Raw genomic sequence first — 23910 nt, 5'->3', positions numbered from 1 at the left:
CTTAGACTTATTGTCCTCGTGTTTTAAAACTTTCACTGTTTGGATCTTGTAATGTCAGCAGATATGAATGCAGTCCTACAGTTGCAGATCTATAAGTGTAATCAGTTTTGAGGAGACCCATACCTCCTTCAGAACGGGGAATATATAATCTTGGTATACAATGATTTTTATAAATCTTTTGATAAGCATAAAGCATTTTTTTTTGTTTCCTGTCAAACTGATCCAGTACCTTTTGGGGCCATTCAGTCACCCAAAGCTATTAGTTAGAACAGTAAGACCAAATTGGTTTATAGCTTGAAATTTGTTCCTAAATGCCAGATCTATTCCTTAAAAGGCTGTATTACCTTTACAGTATTTAGGTTGTCTCTTAAACTATCTGATTCACAAAACTTTCTCCAGGATTGTACCTGTCTGCTGTAATGCTGTTCCTTAGCTAATCAAAAACATAAAACATTTAATTATCTTTAAGAAAAGGGTACAAAAGAAAATAACTGTAATTAGTTCAGTGGTGTAAGATGATCCTTTATTTATGACTATGGTTGTTGTTTATAACATAACCATACTGCATGTAATGTAGGCATTTACTCCCGCCACACGCTTTTTCACATTTCTCATTTTGTTGATCTTACACGTTCTTCATTTCTGTCAATTTCATTTCCTTTCTGCTGATTGCACTGAACTAATGTAGCTATGTTAAATATTATCATAAATCAACACGTGTTTTTATAATCTGTTTAATGTATTCTTTTGCTGTAACAACCTCTCCTAAAATAATACTACAACTGTATGTTTATATGCAATTGCTGTTTTAACTTCTCAGTAGACATTTTCTTTATGTTGTGTGTGTGTGTGTGTGTGTGTGTGTGTGTGTGTGTGTGTGTGTTAGCTCCCTGTTTTGTATTGTCTTTGAAAATCAAATCCCTGCAAATATTATTAGTCTGTGCACCCTGTGTCATGTATTTATAAATTTCTTGTTTGGTTATTGCCAGAATACGCCAGATCATTCAAGAATATCGCACACTATTGATTTCAACCATACCACAAATCTGAATACTGTTTACTCCTCCCAGTTTTTCACAAGATTTTCATTCTCCCAAGCCTTACAACCCACACTTGGTAAAGGGGTGTTAGGAGGGATTCTACTGCTAATTCAACTTTTTACCCTAGTGCAGCTTCCTTCCTGTTTGACTTTATCATCTTTTGCCATTCACAGGAAAACTACGATGAGCTGTAGCACAAGAAGACGTGTATATACTCTGGACACCCTTAGCTCCACAGTATCATTCATAGGTGTATACTAGGCTAATGACCACGAGAGCCCTTACAAGCCTAGCCAAGCTTCCCACATGTATCCAGCAATTTTTTTTAGGTACCCTAGAGGTTATTTTTAGGGGTGAATTTTAATGGTTATATGTAAGTTAGAGCATGTAAGCTTTCAGGGTTATTGGTCATGACTAGAGACCCTCTCATGCATTTTCCAAATCCCTGAAAGAGTCTGATTTCACTCGAGCACAACTTGCAACATATCTAAGACTTCTTACACAAATCACACTACCATATATTTAAACTTTCCAGCAGCCACTTCATTCACTCATAATGCTATCAGCTACACAAACGCACACATCAACATTTGCTAACATAAAACAAATGCCAGTAAAGTCTATACTGAATCAATGCTAGTAAAACTGCAACCCACCGCTCACCTAGTCACAATTCTTTCATCAAACCTACATTTGACATTTCACCTATAACAGACTGCACCAAACACAAGCGCTACCTTCCTCAATTTGTAAAGATGTGTAGTCGACCAGCAGTGGAGTTCTATTTCCTCACACTTATAAACAGGTCTGCCAAATGTAATTCTAATGACAGTGCAACATGATGCACCGCGTAAGAGATGGTTACTTTAATAATGTAGCCACCAAACAAGTTCTCCTGCATGAAAGGCAATTGCATGGCTCCACAAAGTAAGGTACACCCAAAAAGACAATGAGCCAGCAAACTGTGACCTGAAAAAAAGTTTATTAATTAAAGCAGCATAAAAAACAAGTAACCAGACCGATTTCGACAGCCTTCATCAGTGTAAACATAAAAAATCAAATGCTGCTATTTATATGCCTGCATCAACACCTTCATTGGTTCATTTAAAATTGCTCATTAAGACCAGTTGGAAATAATCCACCAAGCTTTACAATCCATTTTTTCTCTTTAGAGTCTAGAATGGAATGCCAACCTGTTTTAATGTATTTCCCTTTACCACGTCAATGATCATAAATGTAAATTTAGCTGATTTGTGTAACATACAATGCTTATATAATGTATTGTTGGATTTTTCGTTCTTGATGTTCTTCCAGTTCTTTAACCTCTTTTAAAATATTCAGTACTTCAAATACAGTTGGTTTAGATTTTGATTTCCATTTCCTAGTAATTGCTTTTTTTTTGGCAGCCAACAGAATTAAACGTAATAAGGCCCAACTATGTCTAGGCATATATTTTTTTTCCACTTCCTAGAAATCTGGAATATGTCGTGTATGAAACTTGTTCCCCATCAAAAAGCTTATCTTGTATAGCATTTCATTTTTGACCCTTTTGAAGCAGAGTTGTTGCTGACTCAGTTGTATTCCACTTGCCATCTGTCAGTTTGTAACAGTTTTCTAGTACTCATGTTCTATCTCCCTTGACACTCTCGTGTAACACTTCGCTATATTTACATACACTAAGTCAAAATGTTCAATAATTATAAAAAACTTCTGAGTCACTATAAGTTCTTATCAGCATGATCACTTTTTACTTGTCATTACTTTGCAACAAGATTAATACTTATTGGATTTCCAAGATGGATGCACATAGAGTGACAGCTTATTTTAAGCTCTCCCAGTATGAATACAGAAAATCAGCAGAGAAGGCCAGTAGACTTGTGTTTATGGATACATTTTAGGAACTGGCTAGTAAGTGTACTGCCTGGATGCCAGGAATAAAGAAATACAGAAGACCTGGAAAAAATCAGCTACAAAAAGTGAGGAAGAAACGCTGATTAGGGAAAGTTCTGCAGCTGTTCAGCAAAAAACAATGCAACTTTCAGACTACTTCCAATAACCTACAGGAAAGATATAAGACAAATGCATATAGACCTGGTTAAAATAAACAAAGCACTGATGGAGTGCATCAGCACAAACAACCCAAGACTGGAAAAATGGAAGACGTTTTAGAGATATTCAGATGAGATGATAAAGCTACAAAAGTCAGAGGTTGAAATGAAGAAAAGGCTGGCTGAATATGAGACTGCTCAGGAAGAGATGTTTAAAAAAATAATAGAATTGGAAGACAAAGCATGTGGGGAAAACCTAAGATTTTCAGCTATACCAGACAAGCTGGAAGGTACAGACTGCATTAATTTTATGAAAGCCCAAATAAGCAACTGGACTGGTATTCCACAGCAGGAGGGGTTAGTTGAAAGGGCACATTGTGTGTATGCTCCAAACCTGGCTATAAGAAAGCAACCTAGACCTTTAATAGTAAGGATGCAATCCTACCAGCAGGAGTTGATTCTGATAAAACTGTGGCAGAAGGACAAAGTACTAAAAGTGGGAGACAGCAGAGTATTTGTGGAGAATAATTACTCATTGTACACCAGACAGAAGATGAGCAAATTTATTTCACTATTCAGGGAATGTAGAGATGCAGGTGTGAGTTTCAAATTGCTGTACACAGCTGTCTTCAAGGTATTCTTCCCTGAAGGGACAAAATTATTTTTTGATGAAGTACATCCTAAGGAGGAAATAAGTTTGTTCAACAAAAAGTAAGCTATGAAACAAAAGGATACACTGATTCTTGTCCTTCTGGTAATTACCACAGAGGAGACTGTACCTGTGAAAACCTTTTCAAATTTTTCAATGGAAAATATTGGATGGATGGAAGGAAGGGAGCAAGAGAGCTGACTAGAAGAACTGAGAGTACACTGGAAATGAAGCAAAGACAGGATTTCAGAGATAAATGATAATAAAGGCAGTAAACTTAATATGGGATTACAATGCAATACTTATATTTGTGAAGTATGACAGAACAAGAAAGTCTGGAAATATTGGAGTTTTTCAGAATTTGTTGTTGTAGGAGAGACTAATGACATGAAGTAGGGTATATGCTTTAATGTTTGGAAATGTGCTTTGGGGAGGGAAAGAGGAAGGAGAAAGTTAACTTTAAGTAAAGATTTTTTTTCAAATAGTACCAATTTTGTGGCATGTGGTTTTCATTACATGCTATAAAGTAAAATATTTTTTTCAGTTATTTGTAAGTGTAATTGGGATTGTAAACGTGCTGCTGGTCTTTTCTTCCCTTTTCTTTCTCCCTTCTCTCTTCAGTTTTTAAGAAATGTAGGCACTGTAAAAAAAGAAAGCCTGGTTAAAAAGCATGATAAAAGAAGAATTAATGAGATTTTTCTCATTCTTGCGTGGGGGAAAGACTGTATTAAAGACCTTAGATTGATTTAGTAAAAAGTTTTGAGAGAGCGCAAGTAAATGAATAAGAACATTGAATAATATGAGCCTTTTTTTTTTCTAGCAAATACATGTATACTCAGTAACAATTCTGCAGCTGGTCTTCATGTTTCCATGGAAACAGTCTGATAAAGAGAAACTAGCTGCCTAGTTCTCATGTCACATGGAGTCGATCTGATAGAGAAACTGGTTACAGTCTAGTGAAGAGTGATTGGCTGGGGAAAAAAAAACAAAAAAAGAGAAATTGGCTAGGCGATCATGTCCTCTGAAGGCATTCAGGGGGTTTCCGAAGGAAGATAATATTCTCTGAAAACATTCAGGGGGCTTTCCCAAGGTAGTTAATGTTCTCTAAAAACATCCAGGTGTTTTCCCAGCTGAGAGAGCTAAGAAGATAAAACAAAACCAATCAACTCTTACTAGAAGCATAGGCTGCACCATGCGTCTTAGTATGGATTAACCTTTCTTTTAGCTTAACTCAAGTCTTTGAGTGTGGCTGTCAGTTTGGGACTTATGTTCCTATTAGGAAGGTAAAACTTCAATACTTGAAGGTGTGTATAGTTTTGTTTGTTAGTATTAATAGGTTTTATCGGAGTATTGGGAGTATGTATTTTTCTTTGAGAGCTTTCAGTAAAACAAAAAGTTTTATGAGATGTGACATAGATTGAAATGGATATGACAAGAAACAATTGTATAAAAGTTCAACCTGCCAAACAGTGTATGCACGTAACACAAAAGCTTGAACTAAACATTTAACAAAAAAGGTGTGCTACATAAAAAGTGGGAATAATAACTTTTTAATACAATGACGCTTCCTTTATTTTTAAAATGTAAATGTCCTCGCAGATGAATACAAACAAGAAAGAGTAGTGAACTATATTAAAACATGTAGAGTGCAAATAGTTGTGTTACAGGAGACACACTTAGTAAGACCTGAACATCTGAATTTGATAAAGAAAGGTTTTCAGTATGGTTATTTAGTGGAATACCTGGGGCAAAGGAAAAGAAGAGTACTTATATTAATTGTAAGAGGAGCTCTAATGGTGATAGAAGATAATGGCTAATTTGTAGTGCTAAGGGGCTACTGGCAAGGGAGGAGGATTACACTGGCATGTATTTACATTCCACCTAAAACTGCTATAATGTAGCTTAAGAAAATTCTGTGAGAAATCAGTTTTCAGTAATGAATTTGGTTTGCAGCAGTAAAGATGTGTCTAGGGGGCCAGAAGGGAAAATATAAAAATAGAGGGTAGAGTTTTGAAGAAATTTATGAAAATATTTGGCATGGAAAATATGAATTCATTAATGGGAGTTTAGAGAGTTAATTTACATATTATTCCCTAAGTTATAAAAACTGGGCTAGGCTAGACAGAATTTACATTTCACAGGAACATGTGCATTCAGTTGAAATTTATACTCGCCCAGTAAATATTTCAGATCATGTGCCATTAATAGCTAAAATAAAAGCACAAGGTAATGAAATAAAAATCAGACATTGGCACTTTCTATATGTTGAAAGGATAGGAATTTAAGGAATGGGTTTTACATCCGGCCAGTACCTCACCAGACTACCAACAATTACATGACTTCCCTTACTAACCTGGGTCAGTAACTAAGGAGCTTCAGTCCTCACTACTGATTCCAATATGAGACTGTCATATAAACAGCAGTAATATGTCACAAATTTCCCCTGAGAGCACAACAGGAACACACTATATTTTCTAGGACTGAACTATATACCTCTGTCCACCCAAATGTATTTTCTTATTACGCACTTCAGAGCAAAGTGTCCCAGTGTAAGACCTCTGATGCACTCAAACTCAAAGTAAACTTAAGTCTCACACACCCAAACACTTCTGGGAAAGCCTGGCACAGATTTCCAGCTGTCTCTCTTTCCTAAAATAATATACTAACGCTGCCACCAATCACAGGGTCATCATGCCCTTCTAAAGGGGTGTACAATTATAAAAGTTAATTATCAAAATAAATGATAGCTATGACCAGAATAGCTAGGCCTTCGAAGTGACCTGGGGAGTGTCAAACAGGTAGAAGCACATACTAATCTCTAAAGAAAAACATTGGTTTCCAGCCACAATGTAAAGTAATGAAAAACATTTAATAATAAGTAAAATGATTACAAGAATGTAAATCAATAACTCTCAATAAACGCTAGAATTCAGTCGCCAGAAATGTAAAATCATACTCCAGGATACGAGTCCATTATTCTAAAAAAACTCTAGCTTAATAACTAAGCTTTCCTGATTTAACTAAAGAATACTGCCCCTGATCTACTCTAAGATATAATAGCAAGGCCAAGGCAAGCTTACAGCTTTTTTGGTGAGTTCTCTTTTCTTGGTGTCTATTGACTGATCAGTACTTGACAAACTGCAGTCTCAGCTGTCTGATTTCAAAAGTATGAGAGTCAGCTGTTTAAAAAAAAATCTTTGTCAATCAGCTGTTTAATCTTTTAGCAACTAGGAACATTCTAATGACATCACTCACTCTTCAGCTAATTCTCCAGCTTGTACTTTAGAATGTCTCTCTCAAACATGCACAGCTGGAAATATATCAAAGCAGTGACAGATTCTATAAACATCCTATTTAAACAGGAAAATACTCAACATTTTAAAACTTATTTACATTTTCACAATTGGGCATGCTGGCATACACTACGAGTTAATGTGAGAATATGCACAAATCTCCTGCCAGAAATGCTAACAAAGATGAGTGTTTTCAGTTTCTTCACAATGGGTAGTGGAGATTATTCAGGAGCTGTCAGACAGGATAGACATTTCTGAAAATATAAAATTAAGGTGGAGTTTAAAAATAGGGTAGAAATAAAGGGAGCTATGGGTAAGAAGTAAGAATTATTCAGAGGGACTGAGAAATGTTAAAGTATTGCAGAATAAGGGAAATCTCACAGAACAAGAAAAGTATCAACAGCAGAATGCTGGGCAGAAAACAAGGGATTACATTGATAACATGCACAAGCTTAGAAAAATTGCTGTTGAGCAACTGTTTTTGATCACATTAGAGCACAAAAACTTTTAGCACAAGGACTCAAGCAACAGAAAGTAGAAAGGGCTGTCACCAAACTTAGGGAGTCTATAACAAGGAAGGTAACGAGATCCTGTAGAGATATTAGAAACGTTTTGGAAATTCTACTAGAGTCTCTATAAAGCAGAGAAATATGAAAATTGAGAAAAGATACAAATGTAAATGTTAATGGAATAATTAAATATGTCAATGTTCGAGGTAGATGAGGCTCAATTACCAACGGTTAAGATAGGAGGAGATGAGATAAAAAATGGTGGTGTATAAACAATCTACAGGAAAGTCCCAAGGTATAGATTGTATTCCTGTGGAAGTTTGGAAGCTAGGGATAGGAAAAAACTGATAAATATCTAGGTTTTATTCAACAGTATCTTAGGAGGAGAAGTGCCACTGTCCTGGAAGAAAGCAATGGTAGCAGTAATACCTAAAGAGGGTAAAGATCCATCAGATCCAGCTTCATACAGGCCCATTTCAATACTAAACCCTGATTTTAAAGTGTTCATGTCTGTAATGGCTAACCAGATAGCAAAAGTAATGCCAAAACTGATGGATATGGATCACTGTCATTTTGTGGAGTGGAGGGAAACATTTGACAGCATTAACAGGACATTTATGATCCAAATGGAAGCAGAATGTAAGAAAATAACATTGTTGGTGGGTCTTGATGCAGAGAAAGCATTTGACAGAGTAAGCTGGGACTTTGAGCAGGGCAATGGAAGCATTTGCATTTTCTGAAAAAATTATAAGGTTGATTAGGATTTATGAGAGATCGGAGGCAAAATTTAAAGTGGCTTGGTCCTCTCTGATAATTTCTGCTTAAGAAGAGGAACCAGGCGTGGGTGTCCTCTTTCCCCTTTATTTCCATTATATTTAGAACCATTGGCAAAGAAAATAAGGGACTCAGAAATTCAAGGATATAATTGTATGGTAGTCAAGAAAAGCTGGCTTTATTTGCAGAGAATGTTATTTTATACCTGACAAAACCAGAAAAAGACATTACAATGTTCTGGAACATTTTGAGAAAGTTTCAGATCTTTTCGGGATACTGAATTAGTGAAGCTAAAACATGGTAATAATGTTAAATTATATACCCACACATGAATTGGTTCAAAAATACCCATATTTATTGGGACGTGATAAAGTGAAATATTTAGGAGTATGGATTAAAAATGATGTTAGTGTGGCAGAGAAGGATATGTGGGAAGAGACTAAAACGATAATACAAAAACTGATAAAATGGAAGCTTTGATGTTAAGTTGTCATTCTCGCTTTCATTCTTGCTGGATGGGTTCGGAGCCGATCCTCGGCTCCGACTCGGCCTATACTATAGCTCGAGAGCTATTTTTACCGGCTGGAGGCAGCCCTATATCCCACAATACCATGCGCTAACTCCCCAGATCTCGTTTGCCGCTTCGCTGCGAGGTTGCCTTTTTTACCGGCTCAGGTCAGTAAAGGATTTTTTTTCAACAAGTTTCTAATTTTTTGAGATAGTTTATTAGGTTATTTTCCCTACTTTTGTTCCCTATCGATATTATACTTAATAGTGTTTGTTTCGTAAGCCCTACCCTCCCCTGTAGTTAACTTTTATAATCAGGCCTACAGGCTTTAGTTTTTTCTGTTTATTCACCTCTGTGTGTGTGTGTGTTGTTGTTTTAGTCAGCCCCCTCATCTCCCCCTTGTGTGCAAGTGAGTGAGTGTGTGTGCTGATTGAGTGACTGTCTTAGGGCAATGTCCAAAGACATTAAGGTCTCGGGATTCAAGAAGTGTGACTCGTGCTGTCAGAAAATGTCTGACAGACGGTCACACTTCTTGTGTCTATTGCTTGGGGCCTTTACACCTGCAGGACTCTTGTTCCGTTTGTCACAGAGTTAGTTCGAGTCCTGCAGGAAAGGCATAACAAGCTTATTCTAAGGGGCTTGTTAAAGCCTGATGACTCCCCGTCCAAGTCTGACTCGGGGAAGTCATCAAAAACCGCCAAACCCTCGGCTCCAGCTTCTGAGCCGAGGGCTGGTGTTGTCGAGACGGCTCCTACCTCGGTTCCGGCTGGCTCCGAGGTGAGCAAAGTGGGTTCCGCTTCAAAACCATCATCGGAGCCGACCCCAGCGCACAAGCGCTCTAGGTCCCCGTCTTTAGAGTCCGTCAGATCGGCTCCGAGGTCCCCCCTCCTATCGGAGCGGAGTCATAGGACTCCTTCATCGAGGTCTTCCAGGCTCTCCGATCACGACATCGAGAGGGTGGTCAGTAGACTCATAAAATCTCAGGCGCTGGCCCAAATGCTTCAGAGCCCATCTCACCAGAGTGTGGCTCCTTCGATACAGTTATCCATTCCTTCTCCGACTCATCTCTCGAGTTCGGAGCTGGAGTTCGTCGGAACCGTGACCTTGCCCACGTCGGAGCCGATACCCCCTCCTTCGGCTCCGGTGTCGTCGGCTCCGACCTCTTTATTGGTTCCGTCCATGGAGAGGTCCGGGTGCCGGGACTCCATTGTCGGCTCCGAGGGGGCGAGTGGCATCGGACCCTCGTCCGACCCTGCTCTCCCTCTCGGAGCTTCGGCTCTGGTTAGTTCGGCCCCGACATCATTCTCGGAGCCTTCTCTGTCGGTTCTGGGGGCGGTTCTGGCCTCTTCGGAGCCGGGGCTACCTTTGGTGTCTGATAGGGGAGCCTTCGAGGTGATGAGGAGTTTGCTGGACCCAGTGTCCACTCCAAGGTTAAGTTCTGCGGCTCCTCCCTCTGTAGTGCCTGTTACGGTCTCTGGCCACCCTCCTATACCAGACAGCAGAGATCCAAAGCATAAGGTACCCACTTTGGGTGTCTCCTCCTCTTCGAAGGGTTCCCCTGAAGTTTCAGGGGAACCCCCTAGGAAAAGAAAGTGCAAGAGGAAACACATAGACTCCCCCGAGTCTGTCATGTCGGACACCGACTTGGATGAGTCGGAGGGCTCCCCCAGATCCCCCTCTGAGGATGTCTCCTTTTCAGACATCCTGGAGATCCTAAGACAGAGGGGAAATTGGTCCACTCTCAAACCTTCTGAGGGCGAGTCTGTTTACCTTGACGCCTTTGGATCTCGCCCTTCCACCTCCTGGGTGTCTCCCCCTTTCGACCCAGTAATGGAGGTAGTGGCTAGAAAGGCGTGGGCAGCTCCTGATTCAATGGAGCCTACCCCTAGGAGGCCTTCTAAATTTATTTCTGCACCAGATGACAAATCCTTTCTCACCAAAGGTGTTTCAGTTGATGCTATGGTGGTAGCAGCAGCCACTAAGAAGGAATTAGCTGATCCTTCTGTACTTGTTCATCCTCCTAACAAAGAGTCCAGGACCATGGACAGGTACGGCAAGCGGACCTTTGCTTCAGCGACATTTTCTATACGATCGCTGAACTATTTGTCATTTCACCCGCCTTCAAAGAGACTTGCTCACAGAGCTGGGTGAAACGGTACAGGATCCTTCTGCTGCGCGGTTTAAGGACAAAATAAACTCTCAGCTGGCTACCCTGAACTCCATTGTTAACTCCTCCATGTGGCTAATCTCTTATGCAGCCGATGGAGCGAGTAGGGCCACTGGCACAGGAGTTGCGTTGAGACGCCACGCTTGGATGCGACTCTGTAATTTTGCCGACCCCTTCAAGGCGTCCTTCACCAACACCCCCTTTGACGGTTCGGAATTGTTTGGGCCTCAGGTGAAGAATACCCTCACCAGATGCGAGCAAGATGGTAAGACTCTCTCTGCCATGGGAGTCCGTTTTTCCATGCCTTCTAGACCTTATCCTAAAGGACAGAAGGGTGGAAAGATGTGGTTCCGCAAACTACAGGGAGTCGCGCCTGCCGCACGTGGTGAATTTCCCCCTAGAGGCAGAGGGGGGAATAATAACAGACGCTGCCCCAGGGGCAGAGGGGGTCCACAAAACCAGGGATCCAGGGAATCTTTCCCTGACCAACCCTTTCAGCATCCCTGAGAAGCTGCCCGACTGTCCGCCTTCGGAGGCAGTCGGGGGAAGATTATCTCTGTACCAGGAAGCCTGGCAATACATCACTCAAGACACATGGGTACAGAAGATCATATCCGAGGGTTACAAAATTCCTTTCACTTTCCCTCCGGTACAACCACCAAAACCCCTACCAGACGTACCACCCGCACAAAGGGGGTCAGGCTCAGCTAGAAATAAAAAAGCTGTTAAACAAAAGAGTCATCCAGGCAGTCCCAGCAGATCAGCTAGGATCCGGAATCTACTCCAGATTCTTTTTGGTACCAAAAAAGACAGGAGACTGGAGACCCATTTTGGACCTCAGCACGTTAAACAACTATGTATTAAAGACAAAATTTCGGATGGTAACACTGCAGTCCATTCTACCCTTTTTGGGCAGAGACAACTGGATGTGCTCGTTAGACCTCCAGGACGCGTACTACCACATAAAAATACACAGGCGCTCCAGGTGGTTTCTCCGCTTCCAGCTGGGAGTCAGTCATTTTCAATTCAGGGCCCTGCCCTTTGGTCTCACCATAGCCCCCTGGGTGTTCACCAAATGTTTGGCAGTGGTCACGGCTCACTTGAGACAAAAAGGATTCCAGGTGTTTCCATACTTAGACGACTGGCTCATTTCCGCTACCACCAAACAGGATCTCATAATGGCCAGGGATTATACTATCCATCTTTGCAACAGCCTGGGTATTTCAATAAATTTTGCAAAGTCCTCCTTGTCGCCTTGTCAATGTATAAACTTTATAGGCGCCGTATTAAACACCGCAGAAATGTCTGCAACATTACCACCTCAGAGAGTGACAGACATAAGGCGGAATGTTCAGCTTCTGTTTCAGCCCAGCAGAGTCCAAGTCAAGCTAGTATTGGAAGTGTTGGTCCTCATGGCAGCGGCGATTCTTCTACTTCCATTAGCCCACTTCCACATGAGACTCCTTCAGTGGATGCTGTTTTCTCAGTGGTCCTTTCAGCAGCTGCCAATGACCCACAACATTTTGATAACACCATCTTGCAAGAAACATCTCTCCTGGTGGATGGTTTCCCCTCAGCTTTTTCAGGGCAGACCCTTTGTTCTCCCCCCTCCAGTTGCCACTGTCACAACGGATGCCTCGCTGATCGGGTGGGGGGGCATTATCAGGGCAGGACGGTCCGGGGCACTTGGCAACAGTCAGAATGCCACCTGCACATAAATGTCCTGGAGATGAGGGCGGTGCTTTTGATGTTGCAGGCCCTTCAGAGCTCTCTTCCCATGGGGACTATAGCAATTCAAACGGACAATATGTCTGTGGTGTGGTACATAAACATGCAGGGCGGAACAAGGTCCTACCCCCTCTGTCGAGAAGCACTCAGACTTTGGCAATGGGCGATTTCATCTCAACGGTTTCTGATAGCAACGCAAATCCCCGGGAAGTCCAACGTTATAGCAGACAGATTGAGCAGAACTATCCTCATGCCTCCCGAGTGGTCTCTAAATCAAGCGGTAGTAGATGGAATTTTTCGGAAGTGGGGCCAGCCTTGCTGCGACCTTTTCGCAACTCCGCAAAACAGCAAGTGCCTCGACTTCTTCACACTTTTTCCTCTACCAGGCCAGCCCCTCAGAGACGCTCTTGTTCACGTTTGGCCCCGGGGTATTCTTTATACCTTTCCTCCCTTTCCATTGATCCCGCAACTAATTCAGAAAACAACCGCATTGAGATCCAAAATGATCCTCATTGCCCCGTTTTGGCCTCGACAAGTTTGGTTCCCGTTCCTGCACAAATACCTACTGGAACAGCCTTGGCATCTGGAACCCCTTCCGGATCTGTTGACCCACCTCATGGGCAAGCTGCATCAGTCTCTACATTCCATCAACCTCACAGCTTGGTTGCTCCACTTCCAGCCATAGCCAGGCTTCCCCTTATTTCTCCTCCTGTTTGTGATAGCATTCTGGCTTCCCATAAGTCCAATACTAGGAAGACTTATGCGAGTAAATGGAAGCGTTTTTTCACACTGGGCACAAACTAGATCCTTTCCATGCACCCATTCATGAGGTTCTAGACTTTCTGGCAGAGCTTTTTCATTTGGGGTCATCATCGGCCACTATTAGGGTACAATTAGCAGACATTGCTAATTTTCATGTTGGACTCTCAGAAGCATATATGTAAAGCCTTTCTCAAGGGCATTTTGTTGCTCAGACCTCCAGTTAAAGATCCACCCCCACAATGGGATTTGAATTTAGTTCTAACTTCCCTAATTCTACCCCCTTTTGAACCGGCAGCTTCTTGCTCCCTCAAACTTCTTTCTTGGAAAACACTGTTTTTAGTAGCTATAACATCTGCCAGAAGGGTATCGGAACTTCAAGCCTTGTCTGTCCATCCTCCCTATTTGGTTTTTCATAAAGATAGGGTAACTCTCAGAACAAACCCTTCCTTCCTACCAAAAGTGTTATCGGAAGCAAATCTAAACCACTCCATTGATTTGCCCGTCTTTTTCCCAGACTATACCAACAGGGCTGAACAAAATTACATTCATTAGATGTTCATCGCCACCACGGTATTACCTAGACATGACAAAACAATTCAGAAAGTCAGACCAGCTCTTCCTCTCTTATGCTGCAGGCAAGAAAGGGCTTCCAGTATCGAAAGTTACTCTTTCCAGATGGCTGACATCTATTATTACCTTGATCTATGAGTTGAAACACAGGCAACTACCCTCTAGGCCTAAAGCTCATTCAACCAGGGCACTATCAACTTCAACGGCTTTTCAAGCAAGGTTACCACTAGATGCCATTTTTGCAGCAGCTACATGGGCGTCCAAACATACCTTTATTGCCCATTACAAGCTTGATCTAGCCTCCAGAAATAGAGCTGATTTTGGTTCCACTGTACTGAATGAAGGCGAGAATGACAACTTAACATTAAGAAGTTATGTCTTACCATAACGTTCCATGTTAGTTGTCTTCTGGCCTTCTTTCTTGCGTCCCTCCCTCCTGCCCCCTAGCCTGGATAGACTCGAGGTTCTGAGTCCTTCCATTTCTGGAGATACAATATGTTGCGTCTTTCATGGTATCCTTAGTGTACTAGCAGGTAACCTGTACTCATAAAAAAAAGGATTATAATACTATTATTATAATATTACGTTTTATACTATGTCTTAGCTTCCAAACGAGATCTGGGGAGTTAGCGCATGGTATTGTGGGATATAGGGCTGCCTTGAGCCGGTAAAAATAGCTCTCGAGCTATAGTATAGGCTGAGTCGGAGCCGAGGATCGGCTCCGAACCCATCCAGCAAGAAAGAAGGCGAGAAGAAGACAACTAACATGGAACGTTATGGTAAGACATAACTTCTTATTATATAGACATTTATAGTAAGATACAAGCAGTTAAATGTTTTTAGTCCCTTTAGTCTTGTACACAGATCAGGCATATTTTTATCAACCAGCTGAGAAGTTGTAGGTAGCAATTAATAACGAGCTGAAAGACTTTATCTGGGAGGGGTAGATGGCAAGAGTCAAGTAGGATAAGCTTATTCTTCCAGTAGAACAGGTTGTTTTGGGATACCGAATTTGAAGGGGTGCTTCAGAGCTACACAGTTAAGACTCCTATGCGTAGCACAAGCAGAAAACTATAATTCAGAATAGAAAGGAATGATGAAATGGGGAAGGTCAAGAAACAAGGAGAGACTGTGATTTTGGATGCAGGCCTTTAGTAGCAGAAAGTATTCTAAGAACTAAACCAACACGGGAATGGAGAAAATAGATTCTTCCGATAGGGATGACTGCAATTAGGGATACAGACAATAGGCAAAAGGGGGATGGAATTTATTGGAGAAAATTGGCAAGGAAACCAAGGTATTGGGAGGAAATAGCTGTAGAGGGAAAGATAATAGAATGGAAATATGCCAAGAATCTATTTGGACTGCAGGTTCGAGATTGTCTTCCCTATAAGGGATTGATATCCAAGTATAGGCAAAGAAAAAGAGGGGGGGGATTCTAATCAAAAGGTCGGCACTGCTATAGTTTTTAATAGAATCTGGAACAGAAGCTGCCACTAAAAAAGAAATTAGTAGAGGATATAAAATATTGCATAATAACGTTAAGAATCAATCAGAGAATGTTGGAAAGGATTGGGAAGAGAGATTGGATAAGTAATTCACAAAGAAACAATGGGAGGATATATGCATGTCTCCCAAGTATGCAACAAAATCTAGAAGATTTACGATTTTTGCATGAAAATGTTTACGTAGATATTTGTATACGCCAAGTAGACTCCAGAGAGTTTTTCCTCAGGCACACAGCCAATGTTGGAGGTGTGAAGGGGAAGAAAGAGGTAATTGTGAAAATATTTTCTGGGAGTGCGGTGGGTTAATAAACTTTAGGTATTCCCTACGGGATGCACTCTCAGCAATGCTGGGTGGGCAGATTGGTTTGATGAGGGAGATGATTTTTCTATGCTATGATAAAAAAAATCGGAATTGCCTAGGCATGGTAAGCCCTTGCTGTGTCTAATAATGGTGTCTGCCAAAAAACAGGTACTAGAAAATGGAAATCAAAATCTAAACCAACAATAGTGGAAGTAGTGAATATAGTAACATAGATAAAACAACTGGAATTGAGATTTTTAGAAAAGGGTAGGAGCAAACTATGTAGGAAAAAAATGGGAATTGTGGGAACAATACTTACAAGGGAGGAATGAGATTTAAAAGGTGGCAGGACTTAAATGAGCTATGTAATTTTTGAGTGAGAAAGACTGGGTATATTACAAGTGATGTTTGCAACTGGGAGTGTGTCAGTATGGTTTGTGATGTAAAGTGCTTGCAACTAGGATTGTGTTGGTATGGTTTGTTTTCATTTATATAAATGTATGCTTGCCTGTGTAGTTACTGATGGTTTAATAAAGATGTCTTGTTTAAAAAAATAGGCAGAAATTGAATAATGTATGTAATATTGCTTAGGTTTTATATATATATATATATATATATATATATATATATATATATATATTTGTGTGTGTGTGAAGTATGTTTGCTAATAAAGTTTGATTACTTTTATATGAATGTAAATTCGCCTGTCACAAGTCATAATTCAATAAAGGTGTTTGAAAAAATATTAATACTTGTCCAGCTTTTCCAGTAGCTGCAGCCATGCTGTATTATGTTCCATAGTTGCTCCAGAATATACTACTTTAGGCATAAAACATTTTTTCCCCACAGGGCAGTATTTATTGGGCTGAAGCATGTCGTGCCTTTTTTCCCCCTAAAGCTTAGCTTGATTTTCCTTTCTTGGTTATAGAGTGGTTCTTTATCGCAAAAAGCTTTAACTTGCCTGTTTATTCCATTACTGCCTGCACAGCATTTAGGTTAACTTACCAATATAAACAACTGACACCCCACATTCATACTCCTTACTCACTTGAATCAGTCTACCCATGCAGTTGGAAACAAATATAACACTGGGCTGTGGCAACTTACCTTCGTAAACCCCTTTCTAAAATGATTAAACCAGATACTTCACATTTTAATAGCTACATCATCACTCCACTTAACATTTATAGTCTCAATAACTTAATCGTCACTGCCAAGCAACTCCACCATAGCTGTTTTTTCCCCAATTTGTTTATTTAACATTTGTTTACCGAGAAAGTCCGACTTGGAACAAAGGTAATTTTCAGCGGAGTCCTGGGGAGAAACACTCCAGATGCATGTCTTTAAACATCTTTGTTGAATTATTATGTATGACATAGGCAATCTTACATTTATATAAATGAAAAACAAACATTGACACCACTCTAGTTAGTTGCAAATATTAGACATCACAGACACCATTGAAACAACTGTAGTTGCAAACATGATACATCACTTATAATCTGTCCAGTCATTTTCCATTAACCATTATATGGCTTATTCAAATCCTGCCTCTTAAATTTAATTCCTTCTCTGCACATATTGTTCCCATTTTATTCTATGTAGTTTGCTCCATCCCTTTTCTAAAGATCCCAATTCCAGTTGTTTTATCTCTGTTGTTATATTCACTACTGCTAGTAAAGTTAGCCTAGACTTTGATTTCCATTTTCTAGTAATTGCTTTTTTGTCAGCCACTATAATTAGACTCAGCAAGGCTTTACTTGTGTCAAGGTAATTCCAATTCTCTACCCTAGCTCAAAAATATCAACTCCCCAGTTAGTCCAATCTGCTCACCCAGCATCTCCAACAGAGTGGTTCGCAGGGAATCCCTAAAGTCAGCCAGCTCATTACACTCCCAAAAAATATGTTCCGAGCCACCTCTTCCTTGCCTGTCACACCTCCAACATTTCCTATCCACCTGAAAAAAAATTCTTTAGAGTCAAGTTGGGGTATAAAAATACCTATGTAAACACTTCCAGGCAAAGATCCTAAACCTTCTAGACTTTGCTGCATGTTAGATATACATGTATCCCCATTGTCTCTTTGTGAGTTGTTTATCCAGTGTCTCTTCCCAATCCTTTCTAAGCTCCTCTGATTGATTCTTATAATTATCATGCAGTATTTTATTGCTCTAACAATTTATTTTTTAATGGCAGCTTCTGTTCTACATTCTATTAAAAACTCTACCAGTGCTGGTCTTTTAGTTAGGATCCCCCCATTTCTTTCTCGTTGCCTATACTCTATCAGTCCTTGATAGGGAAGGCAATCTAATCTGCAGTCCAAATAAATTCTTAGCCTGTTCCCATTCTATTACCTTTCCATTTCTAGTTATTTGCTCCCAATATCTTGGTTTCTTTGCCAGTTTTCTCCAATAAATTCCAGCCCCCTCTTGCCTGTTATCTGTATCCCTAACCACATTTATCCCTATCGGCAGAATCTCTTTTCTCCATTCTCATGCTGGTTTAGTTCTTAGAATACTCCCTGATATTTTATGAATGTAATACTCTGAATCAGTTTTCTGTTATTTTCCTTAAGAGTCTACATCCAAAATCCCAATATCTCCCTATTTCTTGAGCTTCCCCCTGTATCATCATCATTCCTTCCCACTTTGAATTATAGTTTTCTGCTGTGCTATGTATAAGATCCTTAACTGTGTTGCTCTAAAATACCCCCTCAAATTTGGGTAATCCTAGTCAGCCTTGTTCTATTGGAAGAATCAGCGTATCCCACTTGACTCTTGCTGTCTTCCCTTCCTAGATAAAATCCTTCAACTCTTTTTTAATTGCTGTCCACAGCTACTCCTCTGGTTGATAAAAATATGCCTGACCTGTGCATAAGACTAAAGGGACTAAAGACATTTTAATTTCTTGTATCTTATTATCCATATCTATATAACAAAGCTTCCAGCTTCTCAATTTTTGTATCGTCTTCTGTTTAGTCTCTTCCCACATATCCTTAGCTGCCACAACAGAGTCATTTCTAATCCATACTCCTAAATACTTCATTTTATCATGTCCCCATAAATATGGATATTGTTGGACCAATTTTTGTGTGGATATATAATTTACCACTATTGCCGTTGCTTTGGCTTTATTAATTTTGTATCCCGAGAAGATTAGAAACTGTCTTAAAATATTCCACAACACTGTAATACCCCTTTCTAGTTTTGTTATATGTAAAATATCATCTGCAGATAGAGCCAGCTTTTTCTGCTACCATACCAATTATATCTTTGAATTTCTGAGTCCCTTATTTTCTATGTTGGATGATGCAGTTAAGAGGGTTTATGGTGGTGAAGTTTTGAATAGTGGGATATCGAAAAAATGCATGAAAGTAATGTGGATTATGGAAGGCAATGGAGGGAGAATAGTAATGTGAGTGATCACCAGGGCAATGAGATGGGTATCAAGGATATCTATTTTGTTACAAAATATTCCCCCTTTTCTGAGGTAGTGAAAGTTGTTTGTGGAGTCTTGGCATCTTATAATTATGGATGCACATTTTGGTTTATTTCCTAAGTATGTTAAATTTTCATTTGGGAGGTATTTAAATGGGTCTGTATCACTACATTGAATGGCGATAAGTTCGAATGCCCTTTGTTTGAACTGAAAAGTCCTAAAGCCCTAAACCACGAATTTACGGAACATCAATTTTTTTCCCAGGGAAAAAAATCGGTGGGCCATCTTCTGGGCTCTGCTATTTCCTCCACTGTAGTGCAATCTTTTAAAGTTGTGATTTTTTTTTTCGCGGAGGAGCGATTGCTGTTCTGTGAGTTTGCTGTTTAGGGTTTTCAGACTTTTAGATTTGACCAAAGTGCATTCGAACTTATCACCATTCGATGTGGTGATATAGACCCTATTTAAACCTTAAAGAACTGCTCTATTTCAGGAGGTTTAGTGCAAATCTTGATAAAGTGGGTAAATTTCCCTGTGGACATTGTAGGATTTGTAGGAAAGTAAAAAATTTGACAGGTAGTTATATAAATGGTAAAAGATTTATTTCCAGGGGACAGTTTAGTTGTTGCCCCTGAGGGGTAGTATACATTTTGGGTTGCGGATGTGATGAAATTAAGTGATATACTGGGCAGACCAAAAGAATGGTTAAGGTTAGAAGTTTAGTGCATTTGGGAGACATTAGAAAGGTGAAAACTAACTGTTCTGTTGCTGAGCATGTTTACACAGTCCATGGTGGGACTGATGAAAGTTTGTCTTTTTGCATACTGGGCCACCCTTGTATGATGAGAGGGGGTGACTTTATTTTGAAGTTACTTAGGTTGGAAAGTAGGATGATTATTAATTTTGGCACACTATTTCCAAAGGGTCTTAATCCTGAGGTAAATTTGAATATTTTGTGTGACAACTGCACATTTGGTTTTGGGTATTGAAAATTTGGTAGTCAGTGAAATATATGAAGTTGTGTTATAAAGAAAATGTAATTTGTATTTAAATTATTGTATGTTAATTATTGTATGGATTGCACAGAGTTTATACACATTTATACACATATTTATTTTGCATTTTTGTACTATTGTATTATTGTATGTGTTTTATGATTTAGCTATTTTATAAGCAGTTAATATAATTATTGATGTAATTTTTAATGTAATTTAATCAACCAATCGGAAGGGGCAGTGTTGTATAAATGGAGTTTCATGATTTTGTATTTTTTTCTTGAAGGTGAAATGCTGAGTTACCAGATGCGTTTAAAATAAAGTGAGTTTAGCTGCAGTCGTGTGTGGCTTGTTATTTTTGTTCGTTGAGTGAATTTTCATTGTTTGTTATAAGTCTTCCCTTATTTTCTTTGCCAATGGTTCTAAATGTAATGCAAACAACAAAGGGAAAAGCGGACAACCCTGCCTAGTTCCTCTACTCAAGCAGAAGTTATCAGAGAGGACCCCACCCACTTTAATTTTCGCCTCTGATCCCTCATATATACTCCCAACCAGCCTTACAGTTGCATTAGGGAAAGCAAATGATTCCATTGCCCTGCTCATGAAGTCCCAGCCTACTCTTTCTCTACATCAAGACCCACCAATAACAGTGGTATTTTCTTACATTCTGCTTCGCTGTGGACCATCAGTGTTCTGTTAATATTGTCAAATGTTTGCCTCCCCTCCATAAAACCACACTGATCCATCTCTATCAATTTTGCCATTCTTTTCGCCATTATAGACATAAACACTTTATAATTATGGTTTAGTTTTGAAACAGGCCTGTATGAAGCTGGGTCCGACGGATCTTTACCCTCCACCGCCTTCTTCCAGGATGCTGGTACTTCTCTTCTTAAAATGCTGTTGAACATTCCCTCACAGCTGTTCATACAGTTTAGCCTTCTGAAATTCCATAAACGAAAACTTCCCTTCCTTATTGTTTGTACCTTGTTTCCATAAGTAGAATACCCAGCATCTTATACTTTTTGCACTATATCAGCTGTTTCCCTGCATAGAGCTGCATTGTCACTTTCACCCTATTTACTGGCAGCCTACTGTCATCATAAATAAAAGTCATCATGGCTGAGATAAAATGGTTCCAGACAACACTAACGTCCCCTACACTTGTTATTTCTTTTCTTGATGAACTATGCCTTCTGTGGTGTTACTCAATGACATGCAAAGGCAAAAAGTATAATCTAGAGGGAGAGTAATGTTAATGTATTTGCTTTCTTCTAACCTATCCCCAGCTGTCTTTACCTTGACTAACAAGATCTGAAGATCCAGGTGGGGGGGGTCATACACAGAGTAGGTTGCTCTAATTAAATTAATATGTATAAAGTACACCCACCATCTTCTTTGCTGAATTTTTTCTGTCTGTAGATTGTATTCCGAGGATGAGCATTAGGAAACCGATATGATTAAGTTAAAACCTTTTTTCTAACTTCATTGCCCGCACAGTGTCCATCACTCTGATGAAAAAAAAATATATATATACATATATATATATCTATATATATATATATATATATATATATATATATATAGGTTAGACTGTGAGCGTTAATATGTCCAACTAATACCCAAGTTTTACATTGCTAGAACAGTAAAACAACCACACAGACGATGTAAAAATTGAAATTCCACCTGTCTTGAATACAGTAAGTAGTCGTAATCAGTGCTCCCTTCCCATTTTTACTTGTGGTTGGGGTGTCACATCAACATTAGTCATTGTAACCAAATCACCTAGTCAGTGTTTACACGGCTGGATGGCTAGGCCTGATGTCTAGCTGTGCAAATGCATTAAAAAAATTCTCCTGTTTGGCCTACCATAAGTGAACATGCCCAAGCATATGTGGTCTACACAGAGGATTATGATTGGCGACCTGATCATAATTCTTTGTAGTACATAAAATGTCATTTGCTCCACGTACGGCTAGCTACAGAAAAAAAAGGGGAAAACAGTGTTTTTGACAGTTTTCAAAGCCGTAAAGCAGTTCAAGGGGGGTAGTATCAGAAAAGCAGTGAAACGCTTGCTTTACATTTACACTCACCTTTCATGCCGCTCAGCTGTCCAGATTTTCACAGAATGTTCAGATTTTTGCCTTGTTTGTTTAGTGTGTTCATCATAAAGTCCATGTTGACAAATCCTGGAGGGTCAAAGTCACTAAATATATATATTTGAGTTTCAGAGTTCATACCTTTTAGAAAAGGAAAAAAAAAAACTTCTGGCGAGTACATTCTGTTATTCTAGCAACTTGAGAAGTTTGTAAGACAAAGGGACATGTTATCCCTTTGGACAGCAGTACAGCTGCTGCAATTTACTGGTCAGTACTGGCAAATTTTACTGCCTAGTACTAGACCTGTCCTTAACAACTTAAGTGGGGGGAGTGCTTAACAGTTGTTAATGCCAGGTCTCACTCCGCTTTAACAGTTCAATTATTTGTCTTTTTCCGAATCACTGAGCTGCATGCAGTACTTAAGTCATCCTGCCAGCCACAGCCAGGTACACCAATTAATGTCAGTATTCTAATCAGGACATACAGTCAGACATTTGTGATTTTTGACAACCATCAAAGTGCATGTATGGCTAGTGAAGGATAATGATTCTAGTGTCATTTGACATCATCTTTATTTTGATGACTTCTGAACTTCTCTTAAACCTGGCCATTTAACATTTTCACTTTTTTCCATAACCTTTAAACCAAGGGTGTAAGGATTCATTTTGTATCCTAGATTTACATCAACAGTTTCAGTTATACCTCATGGAAAACTTAGGTAATCTATAATGTGAGCATGTTCATCTCTTTTACTCTGGAGGAAGGAAACTACAAATCCTATAAATCCTGTCTTAAATGTATATATTCTTTGCCAGAAAAAGGCCCGGCAACTGCATTCTAACATTAAGTAAATGGAGTTGCTGCATTTAGTACATATTTGAGGAGTGTAGCTGTCGCTCAGTGTTGTGGTCATAGTTATACATTTATGATGTAGTGCATCTTCAACTTGCAGGGAATATAAGTGGCCTTATTTGACAGAGCTGTCTTCCTCTACTTAATGTATTGAACATTTCCTTTAACCTGCTTGGTAGCATCATTCTATGTTTATAATTTTTTTTTAGAATTTTCCCATTGGTGGTCCTATATCAGAAGTCATTGCAAAGTAAGAGTAGCCATTATAGGGCAGTGCTTGCAATGCCCCTCAGTGTCGGAGAGAAAGTTGTAAAGTGGGTTCATTATTAATCCTTCCTCATTTTCCCTTTAAGTATAGGAGCATCTCTGAATCTTTATTCCTTTTTTTTGTTTTTAATTAAAAAGTCACTTCGTGAAAATGTCTGTATAAATTGTACAGATATTATTTCTTGATAATAGGAAGGATTCTCTTCTAGTTCAGCTGGAAGAAGAATTTGCAGCCGTGGCTTTGAGGATGTAGAGTGTGTCAGTATTAGTTATGGGGTTGTGCAATTCTACAGATATGTGATGAGTTTTCTACATCTGGGGTGTATGTGTAGTCTGTGAAGATTGTAGGTTTTAGTCTGTAACGGTCTGACTGTGGATGTCTTACCTTATCATGCTTAGACTATGA

At 39.5% G+C, this 23910-nt stretch overlaps 1 protein-coding gene across 5 annotated transcripts in view; it reads left to right on the top strand.

Moving 5' to 3' along the window:
- The window catches only part of CARMIL1 (capping protein regulator and myosin 1 linker 1), a 4434936-nt gene that overhangs the window by 1984928 nt on the left and 2426098 nt on the right, over positions 1-23910 (top strand). The gene's annotated exons all lie outside the window — the stretch shown is intronic.

The sequence above is a fragment of the Protopterus annectens genome, chromosome 3.part1 (assembly GCF_019279795.1).
Source record: "Protopterus annectens isolate FY-2018-M chromosome 3.part1, PAN1.0, whole genome shotgun sequence".
NCBI lineage: Eukaryota > Metazoa > Chordata > Ceratodontiformes > Protopteridae > Protopterus > Protopterus annectens.
The sequence above is the reverse complement of the archived record's forward strand: the minus strand, read 5'-3'. Positions and strand labels throughout refer to the sequence as shown.